The sequence below is a fragment of the Hemiscyllium ocellatum genome, chromosome 51, assembly GCF_020745735.1.
Source record: "Hemiscyllium ocellatum isolate sHemOce1 chromosome 51, sHemOce1.pat.X.cur, whole genome shotgun sequence".
Taxonomy (NCBI): Eukaryota; Metazoa; Chordata; class Chondrichthyes; order Orectolobiformes; family Hemiscylliidae; genus Hemiscyllium; species Hemiscyllium ocellatum.
Genome location: NC_083451.1, coordinates 2,471,990 through 2,478,070, shown reverse-complemented (window position 1 = coordinate 2,478,070; position 6,081 = coordinate 2,471,990). Strand labels below are relative to the sequence as shown.

At 48.4% G+C, this 6,081-nt stretch overlaps 1 long non-coding RNA gene across 1 annotated transcript in view; it reads right to left on the bottom strand.

Annotated features, from left to right (window-relative positions):
- The window catches only part of LOC132805663 (uncharacterized), a 31,155-nt gene extending 28,224 nt beyond the window's left edge, over positions 1 to 2,931 (bottom strand). Inside the window, exon 1 of the long non-coding RNA XR_009640928.1 lies at positions 2,769 to 2,931. This is a non-coding gene — a long non-coding RNA (uncharacterized LOC132805663). The remainder of the gene's footprint in view (positions 1 to 2,768) is intronic.
- Between the last annotated feature and the right edge of the window lie 3,150 nt (positions 2,932 to 6,081).

The window sequence follows — 6,081 nt, the reverse complement described above, 5'->3', positions numbered from 1 at the left end:
GAGCAACGGATACAATAAATACAATAGTGCATGTGCAGGTAAAACTTTGGATGTGGAAGGCTCCTTTAGGGCCTTGGATAGAGGTGAGGGAGGAGGTGTGGGCATAGGTTTTACAGTTCCTGCGTTGGCAGGGGAAAGTGCCAGAATGGGAGGGTGTGTTGTGGGGGGTGGGGTGGACCTGACCAGGTAGTCACGGAGGGAACGGTCTTTGTGGAAGGCAGAAAGGGGTGGGGAGGGAAATGTATGCCTGGTGGTGGGGTCTTTTTGGAGGTGGAAATGTCAGTGGATGATTTGGTTTATGTGAAAGTTTGTTGGGTGGAAGGTGAGCACCAGGGGCGTTCTGTCCTTGTTACGGTTGGAGGGGTGGGGTCTGAGGGCGGAGGTGCAGGATGTGGACGAGATGTGTTGGAGGGCATCTTTAACCACGTGGGAAGGGAAATTGCAGTCTCTAAAGAAGGAGGCCATCTGGTGTGTTCTGTGGTGGAACTGGTCCTCCTGGGAGCAGATACGGCGGTGGAATTGGGAATACGGGATGGCATTTTTGCAGCAGGTAGGGTGGGAAGAGGTATAATCCAGGTAGCTGTGGGAGTTGGTGGGTTTGTAAAACGTGTCAGTGTCAAGTCGGTCGTCATTAATGGAGATGAAGAGGTCCAGGCAGGGGAGGGCGGTGCCAGAGATGGTCCAGGTAAATTTTAGGTCAATGTTAGTGAAGTTGATGAATTGCTCAATTGGCACGAGGTGGCGCCAATGTAGTCATCAATGTAGTGGAGGAAGAGGTGAGGGCTGGTGCCGGTGATTAGGCACCACCCTAATCTAGATTCTGGTTTCCAGCATCTGCAGTACGCACTTTTGCCCAGGTAAAGAATGCAGCTGGGATGACTGAATGAATTCTTTCCCCCAATAGTAGTTTTCTTCCCTCAAAAGGACATGAATGAATTAGATGGGAGTTTTCTTCACCCCCAAAAATGGTTTCATCGTTAAATTCTGAACTCCAGGTGTCTGACCAAATTCCAATTCCGCCATCTGCTGCGGTGTGATTCGAACCCGGGAGTCCCTGGAACTGGGTTGTTCGTCCAGTTGATAATGGCAGTCTGCCGTCACTCCTTCAATCCCCCTGCAATGGCATGTGAACTCACTGGTTCCTCCGTAGGAGGGAGGAGCAGGTGAAGGCCTTCCTGCACTCAGGCAACTGAACGGCCTGACCCAGTGTGGACCCGCCAGTGGGTCTGGAAACTGGATGAATTGCTAAAGCCCTTACTGCACTCTGGGCAGCTGAAGGGCCTCTCCCTGGTGTGGAGTAGCTGGTGCTTCCACGAGGTGGCACAGTGGTTAGCACTGCTGCCTCCCAGCGGCAGAGACCTGGGTTCAATTCCCACCTCAGGCAACTGTCTGTGTGGAGTTTGGACATTCTCTCAGTGTCTGCGTGGATTTCCTCTGGGTGCTCGGTTTTCTCCCACAGTCCAAAAAGTGCAGGTTAGGTGAATTGGCCGTGCTAAATTGCCCAGAGTGTTCGGTGAACAGTAAATGCAGGGGAATGGGTCTGGGTGGATTGCTGTTCGGAGGGTCGGTCTGGAGTTCGGCCAAAAGGCCTGTTTCCACACTAAGTAATCTAATCTAATCAAATGGTGCCCACTTGACTGAATCCCTTCCCATTTTCTGGGCAAGCGAAGGGCCTCTCCCATGTGTGGACCCACTGTTGAGTCAGCAGGATGGAGGCTTGGGTAAAGCCCTTCCTGCACTCTCGGCACCTGAAAGGCCTTTTCCCCTGTGTGGACCTGCTGATGGTGCCAGGTGTGGAGGCCTGGGTGAAGCCTCTGCAGAAGAATGGCCTCTCCCTGGTGTGATTGTGCTGATGAGTCTCCAGGGCAGATGGGACACGCAAGCCTTTTCCACAGTCACCCTTCTTTCAAGGTTTCTCCACGGGTTGAGATTGCTCGGGTTTCTCCATGGTCGAAGCTTCAGCTGCACACAAACATGTGTATACCCCTCACCGCTGTTAATTCTTCTTTCCAGGCGGTATCGCTCTTCAAGTCCACACCGACCCGCCGAAGCGCAACCCACCCATACCCCTTACCTTACACTATGGAAATTTAGCATGGCCAATTCATCTTTGTGACTGTGGGAGGAAACCGGAGCACCCGGAGGAAACCCACGCAGACACAGGGAGAAACTCCCCACAGTCAGTCGCCTGAGGCGGGAATTGAACCCGGGTCTCTGGCACTGTGAGGCAGCAGTGCTTGCCACTGTGCTTCTCGAGGAACAACCAGCCATGAAATGGTTAACGTCCCTGGGAAGTAGGGAGCAAAATGAGACATCACTGACACCAGAGAGAAACTGAACATACAGATGTGGCAAACATTAGTGGAAAGCCAGAGTCATAACAGATATACAATACAGAAACAGACCGTTCAGCCAAACTCTTCCAGGTATTCTAAATTAATCTGGTTGCATTTGCCAGCACTTGGCCCATATGCCTCTGAACCCTTTCTATTCATACACCCTTTTAAATGCTGTAATTGTACCAACCTCCACCACTTCCTCTGGCAGCTCATTGCAAACTCGCACCATCCTCTGCGTGAAAAAGTTGAGCCGAAGGATACTTTTAAAGGTCCACCCCACCCGCCCTTACTCTACACTTTGTTACTATCTAGTTCTGGACTCCCCCAACCCAGGCAAAAGACGTTGTCTATTTACCCTGTCCATGCCACTGATGGTTTTATATAGATCTATAAGGGCACCCCCCCACCCCCTCACAAAAACAGCCTCACCGTTTACTTCCATCTCCACTCTCCCGGGTAACTTAGACACAGCTGAGTTTGCTCCCTCCCTGGAGTCACTCCAGTTGTTAGAGTGAACAGATGTCCCTCGCTTGCTTGTCCCCAGGATGAAGAGTTGCTCAGAGGAAGGGAGTTTCACTCTGGAACTGACTGGGTCACTTCCGCGTTGTGACGCCAATAACGAATCGAAAGGGCGGAGCGAGGCCGACACCCGGCACCCGCACTGCGCCTGCTCCGGATGGCCGGCGTCCGGCTGGCCCTCAGTACGCCTGCTCCGGACGGACGGCGGCACTGCTCTGCGCAGTTGGGAAAAGTCCCTTCAGAGAATTCCCACGGTATCAAAGCAAGCCACTTGGCCCAACGAGTCCATTGCGATCCTCCGAAGGGCAACCCATCCACACCCATTCCTCTATACCTATTGCTCCACATTGACCCCTGACTAATCCACCTGAACCTGCACATCCCTGGCACTATGGGTAATTTGGTATGGCCAATTCACCCTAGCCTGGACGAAGTTAAAAATCACACAACTCCAGGTTGTCATCCAACAAGTTTATTTGAAAGGAGTAGCATTTGGAGCGTTACTCCTCCATGTGGTTGTGGAGGATAAAAGCACAGAATTTATGGAAGAACATTACTGTGTCATGCCACTGAAATGATGTTTTGAACAAACCTAGATTGTTAAACCTTTCTTCTTTTACAATGTGTTGCAAGCATCATTAATATGTAATTCCCAGAACTCGCTACAAGGTACCTTTGATATAACTTCAGGTTTTATAACAAAAGGTGACATTTTTCACCAGTAGACTCAGCGACCAGTGGAGTGCCACAAGGATCTGTGCTGGATCTGCTACTATATGATTTGGATGTTAGCGTAAGAGGTATAGTTAGTAAGTTTGCAGATGACACCAAAATTGGAGGTTTTTTTTTAGATTAGATTACTTACAGTGTGGAAACAGGCCCTTCGGCCCAACAAGTCCACACCGACCCGCAACCCACCCATACCCTTACCTAGCACTACGGGCAATTTAGCACGGTCAATTCACCTGACCCGCACATCTTTGGACTGTGGGAGGAAACCGGAGCACCCGGAGGAAACCCACGCAGACACGGGGAGAACGTGCAAACTCCACACAGTCAGTCGCCTGAGTCGGGAATTGAACCCGGGTCTACAGGCGCTGCGAGGCAGCAGTGCTAACCACTGTGCCACCGTGCCGCCCACTCGTGTAGTGGATAGCAAAAAAAGGTTACCTCAGATCATAACGTGATCTTGATCAGATAGGCCAATGGGCTGAGGAGTGGCAGGTGGAGTTTAATTTACCTAAAAGCAAGGTGCTGCATTTTGGAAAAAAACAAATCAGAGCAGGACTCAGCCACTTAATGGTATGGTCCTCGGGAGTGTTGAGACCTTGGAGTGCAGATTCATACCTCCTTGAAAGTGGAGTCGCTGGTAGATAGGATAGTGAAGAAGGTATTTGGTATGCTTTCCTTTATTGGTCAGAGTATTGAGTACAAGAGTTGGAGGTCATATTGTGGCTCTACAGGACATTGGTTAGGCCACTGTTGGAACACTGCATGCAATTCTGGTCTCTTTCCTACCACATGTCGTGAAACTTTCCCTAGGATTTGGTGGATTCCAGAACTCAGGGCATAAGTTTAGGGTCAGAGCGGAAAGATATAAAAGAGACCTGTGGGGCAACCTTTTCATGCAGCGCCATGAATGAGCTGCCAGAGGAAGTGGTGCAGGCTAATACAATTGCAATATTTAAAAGGCATCTGGATGGGCATATGAATAGGAAGGATTTGGAGGGATGTGGGACATGTGCGGGCAGGTGGGACTAGATGGTTTCTGTACTGTACATCTCTACGACTCTATCCCAGCTCAGACAATGCATTAAAGGTGTGAGGTCAGAGTCTGCTGTATCCCAACCTTGTGTCATACTGGTTCTACTTCCAAAGTGGTAGTTACATAATGCTAAATGTATTGACTGCCTGGAAATTGTTCATTTTAGGAGCAAAATAGAACGTATCAGCAAATATAATGCTGCAAATACAAATTCACCGCCATGGACTTGTGTGTGTGCGTGCACATGCATGAAAGAGAAAAGGTCTATTTCAGTGCTGCACATCAAATAGATATAGAGATAACAGATGCTTTATTTCTGTTGATGTAAATATTGTTGTAAATCATAGCTGGGTCCTAATAGTTAGATGTAAGGGACAGAGAATTCCTCAAATAGGGCCTATAAGAATCCTGGGAGAATCCTATTCTGATTTACATACTAATGAACAAACATTAAGCATGAGCACTTATTTATTTCTAATTTTGTTTCGTTTTTCTTGTTTGATTCCCTGCTATGACTACACTCCATCTGGATGGTTGACAGGCTGGGAGATGGTGGGTTGGGTCTCGACTTACTGAATATTGCATTATTCCAGATGGTGTGAGAACTGGGTTCAAAGCTTCAGCAGAAATCCATCAGAGCTTAGAACAGACTGACATCTTATTCTGAGGGAACAGGAAGATCAACAGAGGTTAGAGAAATCAAGACCTGAAATCCTAGCTGACACCAGACTACCCTATGATCAGTGCTTTGATTAGCAGTGCTTTACCTAGCTTCCCATTTGACAACCCCTTCAATATTCAGGATCCAATCCTTGTCGTCCAGAAGCCATGCCTCTGTAAGGAGTCTCAGGTTATAATTATTCTCTTCAATGTGTGCAGTCAATTCATTCACTTTTGTTACAATGCAGCACACATTCAGACACACCATGTTTAGTTTCCATTTTTGTGATCTTCAGAATCCAGATTTGATTGCTGAGACATTTACTCTCCTTGTCCCTTGCTATCATTCTCTGATGTTCATTTTCCACATCACAGCATATCTCACCTGCCTTGATTTGCATTGGCCATGCTAAATTGCCCATAGTGTCCAGGGATGTGCAAACTAGCTGGGTTAACCATGGGAAATGCAGGGTTATAGTTTCATAGTAATAGAAGCAGGAGTAGGCCATTTGGCCTCTCCAGGCTGCTCCGCCATTCATTAAGATCAGGGCTGATTAAACCATCATTGCAGCTCCTCATCCCTGCATTGTCCCAACTGCCCTTAATTCCTTGACCATGCAAAAACCCATCCAAATGTGTCTTGAATATACTTAATGAAGTGTATACCTTCCTGAGCAGAGAATTACATAGATTCACTCCTCTCTGGGAAAATCAGTTCCTCCTCATCTCTATAGAAAGCTGCTCCCCTTAATCTTGAGGCCTAGTCTCACCAACCAAGAGAAGTGACTGGATAGGGGA